Source organism: Phalangium opilio, unplaced genomic scaffold, assembly GCF_054372755.1.
Source record: "Phalangium opilio isolate 3A_F unplaced genomic scaffold, DU_Popi_V2 ptg000070l_1, whole genome shotgun sequence".
Classification (NCBI taxonomy): domain Eukaryota; kingdom Metazoa; phylum Arthropoda; class Arachnida; order Opiliones; family Phalangiidae; genus Phalangium; species Phalangium opilio.
The window spans coordinates 11477269-11499195 of record NW_028324182.1 but is presented as its reverse complement, the minus strand read 5'-3'; the positions used below and the strand labels follow the sequence as shown (position 1 = coordinate 11499195).

Sequence of the window (21927 nt, the reverse complement as noted above, 5' to 3'; positions counted from 1 at the left end):
CCTACTAAATGAAACCACACAGGATAAACGATGTTGCTTTGTCTTAAATAGACGACATAAGTTATTTAGTTTATTAACTAGTCTGAACAAAATAAATTTAAATTATCATGTTTTTTTGAACATCAGTCTTCTTAGCAACTTACAGATTTGAACTATTTTTGGGTGCAAATTTGAAAATTTGTCAAGCCAGCAACAATTAAATCTATGTCCGTCAAGGTGCTTCCCTTCAAAATAATTAATTTCATGATAAAATGTTTTCGGAAAATGTAATTGTTCTTGAAAAAGCGTAGATATGTAATTTTTTCAATTAATTTAGAGGGAATAGATCGATTAACAGTAAAATCAGTTGATTGAATTTAATACTTTTTAAGGATTAAATGGATAAAAATAACTAAAAAAAATTGCAATATCTGAAACTTCAGCCAATTGATAAACCTCACACATATCGTTTGTTTTTTCGGCCTTGGTCCAAACCAAGACGTTTTTTTATAATATCTGTCACTTCAGTCTTAATGTAATTAAATTTTGAATAATTATGTTAGCTCTACCGTCATACATTTTGGGTTGAAAGAAGAACTTATGTATCGTTAATTACATTTAACTTATATAAAAAACATAGATTTCGATAAGCATATAATTTGTACTTTATTTAAGATAAAGTTTAAAAATTACAATATTTAAAATATAGAATAAAAATGTTTATTTGTATCGTACACTCTATACATATACAGTGTGGTCGAGATCAGACCAACACCTTCCTTTATGTACAACCCCCAATACTGCCAACGGCTGATGTCATACTAAATTATACAGCGTGTAAATAAATGTCTGGAATTCATGATTATTATATGCTAGTGACAAGTTACAAAAAGAATACTGGAGAATATGCCTGAACACAACAAAATATTTTAAAGCACAGTCCTACGATTGGTCTTAGAACGTGGGCCTCAAATTAAAACTTCTTAACTGTTTGGTAAACACATCAACGAAAATATTCGACGTTTCTACCATTGTGGTTGAGGCAGACGACTGTCCATGTCTTGCAATACATTTGCAAGCAGTAAATTCATGACGCCTGGTAAGACTAATGGTATTGCCGTCTTAGGTAATCCTCGTCCGTTAAGGCATGATGTAAGGGGTATGATAATGCCGGTAGTGATGCCATTGTAAACTGGCACAAACAGTAGAAAGGCATAGTGCAACTTCTTGTTCCACCGCTCTATTATTACTTATTAGCATGAATTGGCTTCAAAACGTGCTACGATGTCAAAATCTCTATCCTCATTACAGACTATACAGTCTCTTCTACATTCACGATCTTGCACTACCGAAATCACGAAGGTGCTCGCCAATGTCGGCAAAGGTGCTTCGCACCGGATGTTGTCGGTGTGGAAACAGTTCGGCATAAAGCACTGCCTTTAGTTGAACGTTACTGCGACCTTCACCCAAAATAAACATCTTGTCCAATTTGTCCTGGTTTGAATAGGTTGGCATTTTGCTAGGAAACGAAACTAACTACTATAATTCTACTACTTAGCTGCTACACTGAAGACCCTGTATATCAAAAGGGACCGGAAGTACCTCAAAGTTTTCAAAGATTGCCAGATTGAGCGGGTCATGGGGTTTATAGTGGTGAAGGTTGCTTTGACTTTCGACACGTGACACCGCGGTATGTTTTTGGTGCTTCAATGTCCTCTCCCGATAGGCCCAACCAATTACCATCCTGGTTTTTCGGCTCAGTGTTGCGGTATTGCCGGTCCCATTAGAAATACAAGGTCTGTATTGTTAAGGCTTAGAAATACGTGGTCTTATAAACTGGTCCTCAGGATTAGTGACCCCTAACGTCTATAAAAAATAAACTGGTCCTTAGGACCAGTGACTCTTACCATAATATTCTTTCTACTGGTCCCATTGTAAAGTTTTTTGTTGATATATATATGCGCTAGCCCACTTGCGAGAAAGTTCAAGGTAGTTTGACCATAAATGATAGGTTTGACTAAATTGACTCTGCGAGACTTCAAAATTCCAATCGTACCGAGACTGCCGACTGCCGTATAGTTTTAAATCTAACTTAATACCACTACCAAAACCTGGTACCACTTGGCAAAGCCCTTCATTTGGGTCTAAACTCTAGAGTGATACGGTTTGTTGTGTTTGAAAGAGAAAAGTTAAGAGTAGAAATTGGAAGAAAGCTTGAATTTTTAAACTGGTCCCGCCTCAATTCCCATCAAAAAACTTAATTATTAATTTTTTCAATTAAAAAACTGGTCCAAGCAATTAATAAACTGGTTTTGGACCAGTGGACGTGTGCTATTTCTAAGTCTGGTAGTGTTAAAATTGTAACAATACTCTTGTTAAAAAGGCACAAATACTGTAACATCCCGCCCAAACTTTTAAGTTTCGCTCCTTTTCAATGGCTCTCTTTTCAATATGGGAAAAATGCTTTTAAATGACAATTTATTTACGTGTAAGAATTAAACAGGAAAATGGAGCCTGAGTGTAAGATAAGTGTAGTTTTAATTATAATTTGTTAGATTAATTATAAGGAATCCATGAATTTCCCAAAAACATTCGTGTTTTGGGTTGATTTCACATTAATTATACTTGATTAAGTTTAATTTAACGGTTTATCTAGTGTGGATACAAGTTTCGATAGAATATTAACTTTAATTGCAATTACCCTAAAATATGTAAGACCTTTCGATGTATTTTAATGATGAATTAAATTAATTTGAAAGTGAAATAGGAAACATCTGTGGCTGTGCGAAAAACTTGTGATGTTTTAATCTTAATTTGAGCGCGGTTCGGGAGAGTGGATTAAGCTTAAAAGTATAATTTATTGGCATTTTTTACCCTAATTGGAACGTTTAGTGAAGTTTAACATTTTTGCCAGTCATTATTTTACCCAAAACTTTTGAATTTCGCGCCAATTAATGTACTTTCAAGATAGTTTAAATTAACTTAAGTGTGAAATAGAAAACCTTGGGATTTCCCAATGGCTTGGGTAGTTTTAAATAAGATTAAAAGTTATTTGAGTTTTTATCCAAAAAATGAATATATTTGGTTTAATTTCACGTTAATTATATTTTATTGAGTGACAATTAACGTAGGATTGTGTTTCGGCAGTGTACATTTAGGTTATAAAATGACTTTCAATATATACTTCACGTTAATTGCAATTTTTAGTGGAGCTTTTGAATCTTATTTTACCCTACACTTTCGAATTTCGCGCCTATAAATGGACTTTAAAGATAATTTAAATTAACTTAAGTGTGAAATAGAAAACATGGGGCTATACCAACAGCTTGTCCAGTTTAAATCTTAAGTTACTCGAGTTCTCATCCAAAATATGTACATTTCATCTTTAAATTCACGCTAATTATACTTAATTAAGTTTAAATTTATGAAGGATTGAGGTTTGGCAGTGTTGATTTAGCTTATAAAATGAGTTTCAAATTACCTTTACAGTAAAGTTCAGAAGAGTTTTTTCATTCTTGCCAACACATTGCGTTCAATTTTTATCACACCCCGTGCTAAATTTTCGGTAACATAAAGATCATCTATAACATATGTTAATGAATGATGTGATTCTATAGTTTAGCAACTTTGGCTTCAATAACAGTAATTAAATTAAATACCTAAACAATTCATAGCAATTTAGTCAAATAAACAAACGGCAATGTGAACTGTGGAAATAGTGAACAACATAACCCTCCGTTGCTGACGTGGTTACGTTTGAAAAATCTGCGCAGATGTAAACATGGAAATTATTTGACTAATTAAATTACATAACGACGCTGTCCTCCTGGATTAACCAGCACCACTGTTATATTTATGAATTAACAAAATCCACTGTTGGTAACAAATGGTTTTTAAAATGATTAACGTAACATAACATACTGACTGGTTCAATAGTATAGAAATTGTTTTAATGAATGATCTGGTCCTCTACGTTGGTTGAGTTTCAGGAATTATATCACACACCTTCACAATTAGTAGCATTTTAGTGAGATTAACAAATAATGAAACCTTGTATACCTCAAATGAGAATGTTGAATTAACTGCGCTAACGTAAACACGACGACTCTTAAAACTGCCGTAAGGAAAACACATTGAACTTTTTGTCATTTCCAGTAGTATTTTGAAGTTCTCGATCTTTTCAAAGGGTGAAAAGCACTATCTTTATTTCAACACCTTAATAATTTGAATAAATATGCCATTTTTTACTTCAAATTGGAAGCGCACATGGTAAATACAGTAAAAAAAAAACCTGGGGTTAGCCTGGTTAGGAAATGTTTCTAGCATAAAACGGAGCAGACTATATAAAGAATTCCAAAACAAATGAGAGCTGGAAATAAGCCTTTTTAATAATCTTTGAAGAGGACAGACACTATAAAGACTATAATTTCATAGACTAACTAAAATACAACCTAAGCCTTGGCCGTAAAGAACGTCGAAAAACTTACTTCAAAAGATATAAAAACCTCTATTAACTGTAATTATTTACCTGAATTAATTTTTTAGATGAAAATTCGACCTGATAACAAAGTATTTGTTCTTAAGGGTGTTATAGATAATTAGCAAATCCAAATAAAAATGTTCAAGCTCGGATGAAATACCAAAGTAATTAATTTTAGTTGCCTTACTGTCGTCTGTTATGAAATTAGGAATTTTCCACATAAAAGCAAACGTTTGAAATTTATCAACGTAACTTGTTAGCACGCAAAAAGCTAGGCCGTTCTAGTTATCAATGAGAACGAAAATGGGGAAATAAGTTTAAACGCGCTAGGAGGTTAGGCTGACTTCTGACCCAAAAGTAAATTTTTGACGTACTATCTTAATTAGTTAAATTACAAAAATTAGAATTCATTAATTAAAAATCGAAACACGTAAGTTTCTCATTTAAGAAATGCTTGTTAATTTAGAAGCATTCCTAAAACTAACTTCGCTATAGTTTTTCCGTATGGCCTGTCTCAATTTCCTTAAAAAACCGAATTTTTTTTAATGCTTTTTCTATGGGACGCTAACCCTAAAAGGTGTGACTTTTTGTTTAACATTACGGAAGGGTGTCATGTCATATCTACAAGGGCCTACCGGCCCTGTAGAATTAAATTCAATCAAATGATTTTACTGTTAATCGATCTAGTCCCTCTAAATTAATTGAAAAAATTACATATCTACGCTTTTTCAAGAACAATTACATTTTCCGAAAACATTTTATCATGAAATTAATTATTTTGAAGGGAGTACGTGTTGAGCTATCAACATAGAATATTTGAAATATTCTATTGACTTTCTAAAAAGAGCAAGCGAACTTTGACATAATTCGAAAGGAAAATGTAAAAATTTAATCGAAATGCTACATTTCTATTGTCGCCTCTATGAAGAAAACATTGCACTGCAATTTTCCTCTCCGTGCTTTAGAATTTCTTGGTCATAACTCAGTCTTCATTTGAAACGTCACCACCCCTTTCTACATTGTTGGCGCTACTTGTACACCGGTTACGTATTACGCGTAATCATTTTAGCACGCTTAAAGACCATTTCGGAAAACACACAGGGGCGAGGCCACCATTGGGGTATTATCCCTCGCACCAAGGGTCACCGCCAGACGGAGTCAATTCGCTCTGCCTATAGCGGTGCTTCTAGGCGAGAGAGAGAAGACCCCAATGGCGGCATCACCCTTGTGTTTTAGTTTCTCTGTATGTAATTTCTAAAATGGTCTACTTACTTACAAATGTACACAAATTACACTGAGTGATCGGTCCTTCAGGCGCTAGTGAGTGACAAGCCACAACCATAATCATTCATGTACAGGAATGTTTTATAGTTTTAGGTTATTAAGGTTGGCGGGCAAGTCCGGAGAGTCACTAATGTGAAAAGGTTTCGAACTATATGGTATTATTGGCTGAGTGTGTTGCGACGGCTCAGATGACCCATACACTTGAACCACTGGTGCTTTTAAAAATTTTTATATTGGGAAAATAGAGGAAGGGGGGTCGGAGTAAAGTGTGACCTTCGCATAACTGGTAATGAATAATGTGTATACCCATATTATTTCCGCATGAAATGAATATAACAAGTCATTGGTACTGAGAAGTATTTCTTTTTATGTAATCTTTACCCTTACCTTTGGTTATATCAGAAGGGACTAGAAGTAACGAGGTAATCAAACTCTTCACTTGGTGATGGAAGCGGCATAAAATCGTCAAATTTGTTCACTAGTGCTAGGCTCTATTACCAATGCTAGGGCACTTTAATTCTAGTCCCTTATCTTACTGCTGGTTATATTTATACCGATATTGCCGATATCATATTTTTCCTGTGCTACAGAGAGCCACCTACTAAACGAAACCACACAGGATAAGCATTGTTGCTTTGTCTCAAGAAGACGACATTAGTTTGAGAAAAAAAGTTCTTTATCATATTTTCTCTAAAATCAGTCTTCTCAGAAACTTACTACAGATTTAAACTTTTTTGGTGCAAACTTGAAAATTTGTTAAGCCAGCAACAATTAAAACTATGCCCGTCAAGGTGCTTACAAGTTAGTGAGCAACGACACGAAATCCCTTCAAAATAATTAATTTCATGATAAAATGTTTTCGGAAAATGTAATTGTTCTTGAAAAAGCGTAGATATGTAATTTTTTCAATTAATTTAGAGGGACTAGATCGATTAACAGTAAAATCATTTGATTGAATTTAATATTGATTAAGGATTAAATGGATAAAAATAACTAAAACAATTGCAATATCTGAAACTTCAGTCAAATGATAAACCTCACACATATCGTTTGTTTTTTTCGGCCTTGGTCCAAACCAAGACGTTTTTTTATAATATCTGTCACTTCAGTCTTTTTGTAATTAAAATTTGAATAATTTTATTTTTGCTTTACCGTCATACATTTGGGGTTGATCTATTTCTAATTGCTTAAAGAAGTACTTAAGTATCGTTAATTACATTTAACTTATATTCAAAAACATTGATTTCGATAAGCAAATAATGTTGTACTTTATTTATTAAAGAAGTTTAAAAACGACGGTATTTGAAATATGGACAGTGTTGTCGAGATCCAGGCTAGGAAATAAGACAGGTTTACAGGTCAAAAACCAGTTTATTAATAGCTTGGACCACTTTTTTTATTCAAAACGTGAGGGTCACTGGTCCCAATGACTAGTTTATTAATTCCTACTTTTATTAAAAATTGATATGGGGACCTCTTTAATTATTTTCATTTTAACATAAATTTTGACTCCATGAGTCCAGTTGTGTATACAACCCTAAGCTGAGAGAGATTTTTTTAGAAGAGAGAACGACCACAAGTCCTGGGACCAGTAGAAAAATAAATAGGGGAAGGGTCACTGGTTCCGGGACCAGTTTCAAATTTAAGACATCAGGGGTCACTGGTCCGGCGGACTAGTTCAGAAATAAACCTTATTTCCAAGCCTGGTCGAGATCAGACCAACAGCTTCCTATATGTAAAACCCCCAATACTGCCAACGGGAGATGTCATACTAAATTATACTTGCCATAAATTATATTATATTATTATACTTGCCATAAATTATCAGGACTCGACACTGGACTTGAAACCTAGTTCTTAAGCTGACTTAAGGACTCGAGGACTCGATACCAATTAAAAGACTCGACTCGAGATTCTATGAGAGCTTTTTTAAGGACTCGAGACTCGACTCGAACCCTAAAAAACTGGACTCGCACAGGCCTAATTAAAATTTAAATGGAAAAGTTTCATTTTGACACATTCCTTACCCTAAAATTTTGTATTTGGAGCCCATTAATGTATTATAGTGATAATGTAATTAATTTTAGTGTTAAATAGGAAAACATTTAGGCTGAAAGAACAACTCGCGTAGTTTGATCTTATTTTATTATTTCAGTTAAGATTTATCTAAAGTTACCCAAAAAACGTATTGTTTTCGATTAATTTCACGTTAAATATGGTTATTAAGTTGAAATTAACGGCTTATCTTCTTTTACTAGTCTTATTTCTGTTTATTAAACGAGTTTGAACAAGAAATTCTCCCTAGCTGCAAACTTTAGAGGCGTGACTGTTTGACTCTTGCGGAACAATCACTATTTTGCCCCAAAACTTTTAAATATCGCTCCTTTTCAATGGCTCTCTTTTCAAAATGGGGAAAAATGCTTTTAAATGACAATTTAATTAATCGTAAGAATTAAACAGGAAAGTGGAGGCTGGGTGAAAGATAAGTGTAGTTTTAATTTTAATTTGTTAGTTTAATTATAAGGTATCCATGAATTTACCCAAAACATTCGTATTTTGGGTTAATTTCACATTAATTATACTTGATCGAGTTTAATTTAACGGCTTATCTTGTTAATCTAGTGTGGATTTAGTTTATAATACAAGTAGTATGCGCTTTTGATATATTTTAATGATCATTTAAATTAATTTGAAAGTGAAATAGGAAACTACTGTGGCTGTACGAAAAACTTGTGAGGTTTTAATCTTAATTTGAGCGTGGTTCGTGAGAGTGGATTAAGCTTAAAATTTATTTGAATTTTTTTACCCTAATTGCAATGTTTAGTGCAGTTTAATATTTTTGCCATATATTCATCATTATGGTACCCTAAACTTTTGAATTTCGCGGCAATTAATGTACTTTAAAGATAATTTAAATTAACTTAAGTGTGAAATAGAAAATATTGGGCTTTACCAATGGCTTGGGTAGTTTTAATCATAATTAAACAGTTTATTTAAAAGTTATTTGAGCTTTTATCCAAAAATGTATATTTTGGTTTAATTTCACGTTAATTATATTAAATTGAGTTAAAATTAACGTAGGATTGTGTTTTGGCAGTGTACATTTAGGTTATAAAATGAGTTTAAATGTATGCATCACCTTAATTGCAATTTTTAGTGGAGTTTTCGATTCTCATTTTACGCTAAACTTTTGAATTTCGCGCCTATTAAGGTACTTTGGAGATAATTTAAATTAGATTGAGTGTGAAAGAGAAAACATGGGGCTTTACCAACGGCTTGGGTAGATACAATCTTAATCAAGAACATCATTTAAGAGTTATCGGAGTTTTCATCCAAAAAATGTATATTTGGGGTTTAATTTCACGTTAATTATACTTAATTACGTTGAAATTAACTTGTCGTCAGTGCTCATTAAGCTTATAAAATGACTTTCAACAATTAATTCACCTTAATTCTAATGTTTAGAGGAGTTTTTGATTATTTCCAACACATTGCGTTCAATTTTTATCCTGTGCTAGGTTTGTGGTAAAGATTATCTATACAATATGTTAATGAATGATGTTATTCTATAGTTTAGCTTGAATACCAGTAATTAAATCAAATACCTATACAATTCATAGCAATTTAAACCAATAAAGAAACGGCAATGTGGACTGTGGAAATAGCAAACAACGTAACCCTCCGTTTCTAACGTGGTTACGTTGAGAGAATCTGTGTTGTAAACCTGAAAATTATTTCACTAATTAAATTATATAACGACACTTTCCTCCTGCATTAACCAGTACCACTGTTACTTATTAATTAAACAATCGACTGTTGGTAACAAATAGTTTATAAAATGATAACGTAACATGACTAACATCACAGTATGACTGATTCAATAGGATCAAAATTGTTTTAACGAATAATCTGGTCCTCTACATTGGTTTAGTTTCAGGAATTATATCACACACCTTCACAATTAGTAGCATTTTAGTGAGATTAACAAATAATGAAACCGAGTATACCTGTCCTCAAATGAGAATGTTGAAGCGCCAACAAACAGTCATGATGAATACAGTATTAAGTTACGTAGCGTAAAACGGTAACCTAGGCCCTAGGGTTAGGATTTGTAGCATGAATCGAAGCAGACTGCGTATTTTTGTAATTCCAAATTTCCAATCCACAACAGTGCTGGAAATAAGCTTTCTTATAATCTTTAAAAGGAAAGACACTATAAACACTATATTACATAGACAAACTAAAACTTAAGCCTTGGCCGTAAAGAACGTCGAAAAGCTTACTTTAAATGATATAAAAACCTCTATTAACTGTAATTATTTACCTGAATTACTTTTCTAGACGAAAATTCGACCTGATAACGACGTATTTCTTATTAAGGGTGCTACAGTTAATTAGAAAATACATATAAAGGTGCTCAAGCTCGGATGAAATACCAAAGTAATTGGTTAGGGTCTACTGCTAAGAAATTAGGAAAATCAGCAAGAAACCCAACATTTGAAATTTGTCAACGTAACTTGTTAGCACCCACAAACCTAGGCCCTTCTAGTTGTCAACGAGAACGAAATGAAGAAATAGGTTTAAGCGCGCTATAAGGTTAGGCTGACTTCTGACCCAAAAGTAATTTTTTGACGTACTATCTTAATTAGTTAAATTACAAAAATTAGAATTCATTAATTAAAAATCGAAACACGTAAGTTTCCCATTTAAGAAATGCTTGTTAATTTAGGAGTATTCCGAAAACTAACTTCGCTATACTTTTTCCGTATGGCCTGCCACAATTGCCTTAAAAAACCGAAAATTTTTTAATGCTTTTTCTATGGGACGCTAACCCTAAAAACTGTGAATTTTCTTTTAACATTACGGAAGGGTGTCATGTCATATCTACAAGGGCCTACCGGCCCTGTAGAATTAAAGTTTAACATCACGAAAGGAAAAAGTAGACTTTAGAGTCCCTTTGATGCTTGGAAAAGAGTGCACATTGCATGTGGTATGATCTAAAAATAGCAATTTAGGTTATATAAGCTACGGTAACTTGAAAATCATCAGTAAAGCAGACAGAACTCCTAATTACCTTCGGTTCTAACTCCCGGTAGTCGTTGACGGACGACAGACAGAAGACATCGAAAACTGGTCGGACAATTGTCAAATTTGCTATATTTTTTTCTAAATGTCTACCACTTATATAAAAACTCGGTAAGTAGGCGACCTCTCGAAAGAGGGGCTGTACATGTACCATAAGGAAACACTCCGGGGGTAAATAAGGGGAGATACTACCCCAACCAATGATAGAAAATGGGCAAACAGAATAAAAATTCCCGCGATGTATTTACTTAAACAAGCGCCAGTGGAGGAGCAACGTTCTAGCTTTGGATACCATTCAAGAAGACAAACGTCATACGTACAAGTCTATCTTCGCCTCCTTCCTTCTCTAAAAAGAGATTTGAAACGGAAAACCCCGGAAAACATACGTTCCCCCTTCTCCTTAGTCCTAAGCTATAGTCGGAAATAGTAGCAATTTGCCGGAGAAGAATATGTGACAGCGCGCGATGGCACGCCAAAAGCTAGATATATCTCTCAAAGACAATCAGCGTGTTTCTGATAAGTCTGCCATAAACTAAATTATGCGTTCTTAGATCCAAGTGCTAAGAAACTTGGGATCTCCAAATAGTCACATTTGTAACTATTTACTTGTTTTTGACGGTCATTGTTTGGGAGCTCATATCTCCACTTTCCACTCAGTTTGACCCTAAGAAGGCAACCTTTAATTTATGGCAGACTTATTACAAACACCCTGTATCTAAAAGCAAGTATACTTCATGCATCACAGTGATATAGTTGTCTGAAACCAAGAAAATAGATTTCAGTTACTACTAATTACGCCTAAAACTTCTATTTTATATTAACCATGGTACAAAATGCGGTCGTTTGAAGATTCTCCATTTTTGAATTATTTAGCGAGATATTTTTGAGGTCTGCATTTTAAATTCACAATCGGCTATAGCTAGCTTTCGTGGTTTCTGCGGTGGTTTATTCGCAGCAGCAGAGAGGGCTGATGCGGGGATGAGTTTACTTTAGCTTAAAATCCTTTTAATTCTGCTCAAAACGCTAAAATTTATTCCAATACTTTGGATATGGATGGAGATAGGGTGGGGGGGGGGAGATTGAAATTAAAACAGCTCTCGATCGTCATTCATTAAATATAGACGTTTCATATATCCGTCCCTTTTCCCCGCTCAATTCGAAGGAGGAACATCGGGGTGGCGCTTAAAATTACACCAGAAAATGATCAAATCAAATTATAAACGAATGGTTTAATCCGATTTGTTTTCACTCCCCTCTCCTTCCATTCCATCCAAAGTCGATATCGCGTGTACGAGAGCTAGAACCAACTCCAAAAAGGGAAATAATAATATAACGGGCCCGTTTTCCAGTCGCGTCAAAGATTCTCGTTTGATTGTATGCAAATTTTCATCCTCTCTTCTCCCCACCCATGACAAACTCCTTCCTCTTCTCCCACGTTGCGAACAATAGAGCTCTAACGCTATCGATTGGTTATCCCCAAAATCAATCGACATAAATTGCATTGCTAGGCGTTTTCTCGATTGAAGCCCAAATTATGATCTAGCATTTTTATGACTGCAACAGAAGGAAGGTTTAAAAACCCCACCCCAAGCATTTAGATAATCATGTAAGCGTATTTATTTGCTAGTTTGACTGAAGATTACGTAAGAATTTCGCCTATACAGTGACGCGGTTTGGTCTAAAACGTGCCTGTTTTCACAATTAAGTAATTCAAATATGAAACCAAGGCTTAAGGAAAATTTAGAGCATCCGAAAAGCACGTGATATTTGAAAACTGAAAACAAGGCTTAAGCTATACCGTGGGTTGCATTATCTACAACGGTCTTTTTAAGCAGTAGAGTATATAAGCGACGAATTTAGCGATGTGGGAGGACTGATCCTTTTCGCAACAGATACGCTCTTTTTGCCCCCTATACAAGAATAAGGGTTAGGGAAAAAATAATGGGTTAAAATAAAAGAATGATAAAAAATATTCCTAAGGGTTCACGCTGTTGTTGGCTTTATATCAGGGAGAAAAGCACCATTAACGAGAAGTTGATTCACAGCCATCTCATTTCTCTACACCCCACGCTTCCCCTCCTCTAGCTATAAACTCTTTCGCTCCACCCTATATAGCTAGCTCCTTTTCGCATCTTTTCCATCGGGTCCCTTCGCTCCGTCCCAGCGTTTCCGGACTCCAATCCCATCTCAACTGGCTTCTTCTCCATCCCGGTCTTCATTTTAAACGCTGGCACAGACGCGATCCGAAAAGCGAACACAGGGAGTGCGAGAGAGAGAGAGAGAGCAGCGCCCGCCCGGAGATGAGCTTCCCCGCAGTGGTCTTGACGTCATCGCCTCGAAACATGACGTCAAAGAGTGACGTTTATACGGGGCCAAAGAAAGGTCGCCATCGATCCTCTAAGCAAGAGCCAGTTTTCCCTCCTCTAGATTCTCTCAGTGGCGAAATAACCCTTCCCAAAAACGTTAATGGTCGAAAAAGGAGTTAAGAGAAACAAGAAAGAACCTTGCAAAAACAACTCTACTTAAAATAGAAAAGGTTTCGAAATAATTGAAATTAAAAATGTAATGTTTCCATGTAGCTATAAGTGTTCTATTTAATAGTCCACGCTTATTTTAAATATTTTTTCACATTACTTTAAATAAGGTATATACAAGAACCCAGGCCATAAATCGAAGCGTTACTGTTCATCTATCCGTTCTTACAGAAACGATTTTCAGGTTAAATTTGTTGCATTTACGTAAGTTGATCTTTACTATACCGTACACACATACGGGCGGCTCACGAAGTTCAACGGAGTATAACCCGCTCCATCCAGTTCTTAAAAAAAAAATAGACGAGATATAAATCTCATTTATGAAGAGAATTTATTGATCGGCCCCATCCTCTGGTTTCCTGAAATTCTTTGAGCTGCATCAGCCAGCTCCCATATATACTTTTTTTCCCTGACCAAGTTTCTCACTCTGCTCGCAGCTTCTCCGATAGGTTTAGTATAAAAGATGCTCTTCAAAAAAACGCGGGCGTGTGAGCAAAGAGAGAGAGAGAGAGAGGGAGTCAGGACAAAGATAGAAGAGGAGAGAAGGAGAGAGAGAGAGAGAGAGAGAGAGAGCTGGGCCGGCGTTCGTCTACCGAGTTAAGAACGCTAAAAGATTTATTGTTTCATACTGGCAGAAAGAAAAGAGGTCACAAATCGTTGGAAAAATATAATGTCGCTGGCCAAACTATATTTTACGGGCTACGCGAGAGAAACTAAAAAGAAGAATAAGGAGAAGAAAATATATATATATAAGAAAAGAAGAAGAGGACCTTAGATTTTTGATCCTTTAGATTATAAATTACTTTTAGAAATTGATTTTTTTTTTCATTCTATTCTATAGGCCTAGTTCGAGCTATTTTTAAGTCCCGTGGAAAAATTCTTAATGTCGGAAAAACCATTCACAGTTTTAAGGAATTTCATTCTCCCTTTAAAATATAGTATAGGAATAAAAGAAAAATAAGGCACCTATATAAAAATGGCCACAGAATGAATCAGAACAAAAAAATATCGTGTCTCTGATAATTTGGGGCTCGAGCCGTCCTTTCGAAGAATGGTTAATGATCATTATAAAATACTCGTAAAGGACATTGCTTTTTCCTAGTCCCGACGAGCTCTTCTATTATCAATCAGGGAATTTCTAGCCAGGCCGCGCAACCTCTACTCTTCTCCCCCCCCACCACAAAAGAGTCCCTTTCTTTTCATACCGCTTTTGTGTTCCCACCAAAAGCAATGGTCCTGTCCTGCAAGAGAGGGTCATCTATTCTTTAAAAAAAACGAGCCACCTATGATAGATACGAATGCGAAATTGTTTCACCTGCCATGGTACCAGGAATTTTACCACCAAAAATGGCGGGAAAAACGTTTGAGAAATGTACAGGTTATCCCGGACCCTATCTTGCGCCTAGGCTAAGCCTCATGCACCCAATGAAAAAAAAAGAACCTTACCCTCAATTCGAAAATGCGATGAAATAAATTTAGTACTGGTTGACATTTAATAGATCAAACTATTCCGAGGTTGTTTTGGTCCTCCCCTCTCTTCACCCAAAAAGGTGACCATTCAGGAATATAGGGACGTTGAACTTTCGAAGTTCATTAATGGTTGTAGATATATTTGTAATTCCATACGAGAACAAGGGGGGAACAATTTGGCCACGTTTAAAATCCCTCAAACTTAACTTACTTACATGCTCTAAACCAATCAGCCTTGATCGTATATACTTTATCGAGGAATATGTGATTGAACGACTTTCGCGAGGGCGGGTTAATTAATTTAGGTTTAATAAAGGCCACGTTTTACTTCGACTGATGGACTTTGTATTATACAAACCACCGGAAAACGGGAATAGACAGAGTCCGGATGCTCTTCATAGAAGATGGGGGGGAGGATGGAGATGAGATGGGATGGAATATAAGGGCAGTGACGCCGCATCGATTTGGAATGACCGAAATGTGTCCGTGGCAGCAGCTCGCATCCTAAATTCCTAGCATAATCTATTTAACGATCCGATACCCTAGCCCTAGAAATCGGTGGCATCAAAAAAATAAAAAAAATCCAGTTTTAGCTCTCGCCCGGCAGACCAGCAGACCAATCACGCGCACGCCTAAAGAAAAAGGGACAAATTTACTCTTTATATGCCGGCAAAGTGTCTTTTGAACGTGGTCAAAGTGGGAGAGGGAAAATGGTTTTGTATCGGAAATGCCTGCAACTTCAAACTACTTCCTAGCTGTTTCCGATAAACAATATTATTTTTTACACTTTTCTGCCCCTGGATGGTTGCATTGCCTAAACACTGGTGTGCAGCAGGTAAAACATTTCTACAGGCGCCGATCTGGGCTCGTTCCGGCCAATTGCCCTATCACAGTGCGTCTCTAAGGTGTTTGTCGCAATTCTAAAAACACGCTTGGAACATTTTGTTGAGAACAATAATATCTTAGGGGAGTTACAGAACGGGTTCAGGAGGGATAGGCGAGGGGCTGATAGTCTATTTATAGTATACCAGTTGTTGGACATTGCTCGAATTGAACAACGTTCGGCGTTATTCGCTTTTCTGGACCTACGAAAGGCTTACGATAGCGTCTGTAGGGCTCGGTTGTGGGCGTTACTGGTGACCCTAGGCATTCCAGGTCATTTTGTTACTCTCTTGGCTCGGCTTTATGAGGATGTAAAGTACCGGTATTGGTTTGGGGATGTGGTTACAGATTTCATGTCCAGTGGGGTGGGTTTAAAACAGGGGTGCCCTCTGTCTCCTCTCCTTTTTGCACTATATCTGGAACCTCTAGACAGGGCCCTACGGGCTTCCAACCTCGGTTTTACGCTTAGCTACCCTGGCAGCGCGACGCAGGACTATCGGATAGTGGGTGGATTTTTTGCGGATGATATTTTTGTTGTTTCTGAATCGCGGGTAGGGCTGCAAGCCATTTTGGATATTTGTGGGTCCTACGCAGCGGAATATGGATTGACTTTTAGCCCTGATAAATGTTTAGTCCTCGCAAATAGTTTGCCTTTTGAAAGAGAGTCCACCTCTGTTTTCCTGCAAGGTTGCGTTTTAGCGGAAGTGACTGAGGTAACCTACCTAGGCGTAAGGATATCGAATAGGGGGAAGTTTTTGGAACCCCAGGAAAGTAGTGTGATGGCTAAGGCCAACCGTCTGGCTGGTGCCATCAAGCACAAGGGGTACCACTCGTACAATAAGTACAGTGTTATGAGGACACTATGGAAGGCTGTCGCGGTTCCGGCGTTAACTTACGCGAATGAGGTTATGTGTTTCTCATCTACTACGAGTCGTCGACTTAATCAGGCTCAATTTAACGTGGGTAAGGCCGCGTTGGGGGGTAATTTTATTACATCTTACGCCGCTGTGAAGGGTGAAATGGCCTGGTCTGCCTTCGAGGAGAGGGAGGCCAAAAGTAAGCTCCGCTACCTGGGTCGGTTGATGTTCATGGACGAAAAGCGCGTTGCACGGCGGGTATTTTGCTATATTCGAGCAATGACCAGGAAAACTACCTGGCTAAAGCGCGTTGAGGTTTTTCACGAAAACTATGGTGCCGGAGTGTCCCGGAGCTCGGTTGAATCGGTACATGAGTGGTATGCCAAGGTAGATAAGGCTGTTGTTGAGTATTCTCAAGCCCAATGGCGGAGGGATGTTGCTGGCCATCCGAGCTTGACACTTTACGCATTAAAGGAAACCCCTGGCATAGAACCTTTCTACGACAATTCCCTTGCCAGTGGGTTGTTATTCCTGGCCCGAACGGGGGCATTGGCAACATCCGCCCGTCTTTCACGCATTCTAGGTAATGAGGAGGGTGCCTGTCCCCTCTGTGGGGCGGAAATAGAGGACGTCGAACACGTAGTGCTGTTTTGTCCGGCTCTAGAAAAAGCGAGAGCACCGTACCAGAGGCTTGGGCCCGTGTCCCTAGCAGATAGTTTGTCTCTCGGAGATAGGTCAAATATAGACATTATTAACACCACTAAAAGTATTCTTGCAAATTGGGCAAAAGCGCGCTCCCATGGCCCCATGCCCTCTTAGAGGGTAGCACTGTATATAGATTAATTATTGTAACTCAGTCTCGTGTGGTATTGTAAATAGTTTTGTTATTAGTTTTTTTTTATTAGTTTTTGCCATTGTAAAGTGCATATTGCACCGTTTCGTTTTTTTTCATTTTTTTCCGGACCTGTGAACCCTCCTTTGAGGGTTCCTCCCTGTTTCAAAAGGGATTTTTTTAAAAATTGGGTCAATAAACCATTCATTCATTCATTCGATAGGAAATACACGGAGAATTTTCCCCCTTGATGTTGGCTTTTCTATAAACACATAATTGGAAATTCGCTATTCAAATCGTTTGCTTTTCACAATTTAAAAGATACAAACGTTACTCCCTATTTAAAGGTGAAATTGTGACCTGCCCTATCAGAAACTGAAAAAAAAAACATTGCAAATATATTAGTTCCGCATAGACGTATTCGTTACAGTGAGACGTAGATTGGATTTCCAAGTTAGATTAATGGCGATCCCCTTGAAAAAAGAGAGAAAAGGGGAACCAAAAGAAAGAAAGAAAGGAAGTAAGAGAGAGAGAAAAAAAGAGTTATGGCGTTAGTACGTGCAGCTTCAAAAGAGGGACAGCTTGGAATAAAAAGTACGGGGGTCCAAGCATTCCCGCCACGTGTGAGAACTGAGGAGTCCCGTCCGATCTCAGACAAAAAATAAGGGAGTCCCTGGCTATATGATGGTGAGACGGTGAAAAAAGTACCACAGATAAAGAGGGATAGTGTGTAGGAAGAAAGGAAAGGGTACAGGGCCTTAGTAAGGAAGCTAAGAGAGTGGTCATTCGCTGCAGGCGATTTGGCGCGATAACGGGTCGAGCGATCGGAATCGAAGGCGTATTAGGGATCACCAGAGTATTAGGGCCCCCACGAAAGTACAAGGCGCCCTTTAATGGCTACTCGTTTAAGACCCCCGTTGCAGGAAACGAAACGAATTCTGGACCCGAGCGGGGCGAGCTACCCCCAAATAGTGGACATAAAGAAACAGAAAAAGAATCGACTCTCGCCCCCGACCGAAGAGAGTGCGAGTGAGCAACTAAAGAGTGCGGAAAAGCTAGGAGCCCCGGATTTTTCCCCTTGCCCAAAAAGTGCTTGAATGAGTGGTTATGTTGAGATCAGTATTTATTTAAAACAATAACGAATTATCCATTGCCAACTTGCCGGTCCTCAAGGGGAGCAAGAATCATGTGAAATATTAAAAACCTTTCATTTAATTAGTTTACTTTCGATTGATTAGAACTACAACAATGCAAGGTGATTATCCTCTCGATACAAGCAAGGTCAGCGGGTACCAACCATGGCACTTCGACTAAAAGGGGAGCTACACTCCTAACTCGCCGTACAAGAAACTTGACGCCCACGAATGGGCCCCCTATACATAAAAAGTATATTTATTGGAAGAGCCCCTAGAGCTAGGAGGCGATCAACTTCATCTACGACTTAAGATGGACAACGTGAGTCGAATTGAAGTTTCTCTTTACCCTGATAAAAAAGAAATTGGGGCTGTGAAAAAAAAGGCGATAAAAATAAATTAAGAAGTTTGTCGCGCGTAGAATACGCTATTCCCGCTCTTCCTAAGGGTTTCCTGATCCTCGAGGTTCTACAGTTTCAACCGCACGCGAGAATCAAAATGAAAATTGTGAAATTGAAAACCCTATCTACGCGAGTACCCTTAAATAATATGATTAATAAAAGTTTTATACCCTCCTTTTCGTCGCATTCTCTAGCAGCTCTTCCTATCGCAAAAGCCATACGTTGATTTTTTTACTTTTTTTTTGTTCATCCCTTTTTGCTATCTCTATGTTTTTATCCTATTCTACGTTTTTCCATCCCAGCTCGAGTGCAAAGAGAAATAGAGAAAAAAGAACGATATTAGGGTATTATAAAAAGTAGATTAATCAGAGGTTATCAAACTATGATAGGAATTAATTTTTTTCTTTAAATAAATATTGAGGTGGACTTGCGCTCATCGTAGTGTTAATATACTTTTGGTATTATGAAATGTTTGTATGGAGAAGTATTGTAGTATTTTTTCTCTACCTTCTTTTGCTCGTTCACGGTTTTCTATATTTGCCGGGCGCTTATCGGCTGCTTGCCATCTAATAGACGTCTTTTTTGAAGTATCGTTTTTCGCGAAAATGGAGAGATCTATAAAGATTTTGAATTTTTTTTATATATTTTTATTTTTTTGTTAACCCCAGAGTTTCCTCCATCCCCATTTCACAATCGAAATGTTTCTTATCGATCCGTTAAGATAATAATGGAAAGTATAGTGTAGGATATTTCAAGTCTGAAGTAAATTAAACCCTAATTTATACCCAAGCTAGAATTAAGACGTGGGACCTCCATTTGTTTTCTCTGTTTAGTGCTTACTTATTCGTCAAGTTATAAGTCAAACTTTGCCTGGTTGTTTGGCGAGGAGTGTCCTATGTAGAGGTAAAGAAAGATAGCGAGAGCACACCCTAAAAAAAGGAAAGGAAAGGAAAGGAAAGGAAGAAACAAGGGTGGAACATCATCGGAGCTATTTCCGTTGTCTTCCTTCTCAAGTCGCGGATCACTCGGTACGCGTTAGTAAAAGATACGATACGATGACGTCTCGACCGAAAGCACCGCGCCTGGTGGTCTATAACAAAGTTAATCGGGGACAATTTCTTCTCAATTACGGATTGACATTGATCGAGTAAATTCGGGGGCGTAGGGCTGGGAACAACCCCTCCATCCCAAAACGTCTATTAGAAGGAAAGGAGACGCTCCTCATCCGCGAAAACGCGCAACCCACCAAGCGATGTCGAGCTTTTGTCTCTTCCCTCAAAAACCTCCAAAATTGAAGGTTTTCCAAAACCAAAGCCCCTCCATCACTAAATTTTCCCCTTCCTTCTTCCAAAGTATAATCGTCCTTCGTCGACGCGAAAACGTTAGGCTTAGTTTCAAGTATACCCGGAAGTTAATGAGATTGAAGCCAATATAGGCCCATGCAGGAGAAATCCAAATGGGATGGATACAACGGGTTATCCACGCAGTTCAAGGAAAGAATATCGAGTGGTAACTTCGCGCTATTCAACTTTTAATATATATATATCCAATGTTATCTTTAATAAATATGGGAGGAAATAAACTACCCTCTACTCGCCCCCCCCCTCTTTTCATCTTTCGGGGGGACGGGGGTGTTTACGTCCCTATATATCTAGCTATCCGTTACTCCGGATGTCGACATCTCCGATCAAGAGACCGACCCCAAACTCACCCGCATCCAGTCAGCCTACCTTATTATCAGACTGCCAAGGCTTACGAAAAAATAATATTTCGATAATGAAATCGGGTAGGTTGGGCCTTGGCTGGCTCTCGCGACAAGGGTTAGCCAGGAGGATGGAAGGGAAGGGTGAAAAACGTTTCAGCAAAAACATATCGCGGTGGCGCGCGAGCGCTAGCAAAAGTGACAAGCCAGCTAGGCCTTTTTATCCCAAACCATGGCGTTTTATATGCAAGAAAAGGATATTAAATTCCAAGTGAATTTCTTCAAAGTAAAGACAAGAGTGTTTTAAATCCTCCATGAATATTGGATCATATCTTCATTGTAAACAATATTGCTCGGTATAACAACAACCGCACTTTGTTCATTAGAATAATGAGTAAACTCTCTGTTAGATAAAAACACGCCACTTGAACTAAGCCTAACTATCGGTTGGTTGCATCCCCTTAATCAAAAATTTAGACGAGGTTAAGTATTGGAAAAGACCGCGCGTCGTAAAATAATTAAGAAACTCAATCATGCCGCGACGCGGTCGATGAGAGCTTCAATTTTAATTATGTATCCTTCTACGTCATCCGCGTCCATTTTCTATAGCCCACAATCTAATTTTCGAGGGTCACTTTCGAGACTCGAGTTGTTTACAAAAATCGCAAGGGGACATACCAAAATAATTTTCAAGACAAAAAAACTAATTAGGCTAGAGATGTTTCAACGATTAATTAGAGACAAAAGAACGTCTAGTCTTTAGAAATGAAGACTTCGTATAGTTTTGTTAAAAAACTTTTTGTGAAGAATTGATTTAATTCCCCTAAAAGAATGATTGATTCATGAAGAGACGAAATTTATATCGAAAATAAAACCCATTCGTAATATAAGTTATCGATCAGAAAACAAAAAAAAAATATCTGGCAAATCGTTTGACCTCGATTCCTGTCAAATTAGGTCAAAATATATAGCCATAAAGTTTCTCTGGATTTTTAATTTTTCTTTTTTTAAATTTAATCGGCCCAAGCAGGAATGAGTTTTATTATTATTATTTCTTTTTAGGCCTAGAAAACGTAGGAATTGGGTCTTAAAGAAAACGAGAGTGGGTGCATGTACGCTGCGGGATTGGTACGCTACAAAAAAAGAAAGGAAAGTAAGTAGAAGGAAACAAACTCGATTTTTCTCTTTGTAGTAAGTTTATTCGAAGGAAGAGGGATTAAGTGATGGCACAGCTGCGAGTAGTCTCGCGGTGATGGGATGCTACGGTCCAAGGAAAGAAAAAGAAAAA

The 21927-nt window shown here is 37.4% G+C and overlaps 1 protein-coding gene and 2 long non-coding RNA genes across 13 annotated transcripts in view; all 3 read right to left on the bottom strand.

Moving 5' to 3' along the window:
* LOC149661629 (uncharacterized) overlaps nt 1-21927 on the bottom strand; it is a 161886-nt gene that overhangs the window by 46532 nt on the left and 93427 nt on the right. The window lies entirely within an intron of this gene.
* Nucleotides 36-5102, bottom strand: LOC149661634 (uncharacterized). Of its 10 annotated transcripts, none has more exons than XR_016368944.1 (5): nt 4508-5102; nt 4039-4318; nt 3901-3984; nt 3639-3744; nt 36-3560 (listed from the first exon to the last, which is right to left on the bottom strand). It is a non-coding gene; the product is annotated as an uncharacterized LOC149661634 (long non-coding RNA). The 10 variants fall into 10 exon arrangements; XR_016368945.1 differs by lacking the exon at nt 4508-5102 and having other exon boundaries at nt 36-1498; nt 1582-3560; nt 4039-4501; XR_016368948.1 differs by lacking the exon at nt 4508-5102 and having other exon boundaries at nt 36-1498; nt 1887-3560; nt 4039-4501.
* LOC149661633 (uncharacterized) lies at nt 7872-10646 on the bottom strand. Its single transcript, XR_016368953.1, has 4 exons — nt 10068-10646; nt 9751-9916; nt 9349-9467; nt 7872-9279 (listed from the first exon to the last, which is right to left on the bottom strand). It is a non-coding gene; the product is annotated as an uncharacterized LOC149661633 (long non-coding RNA).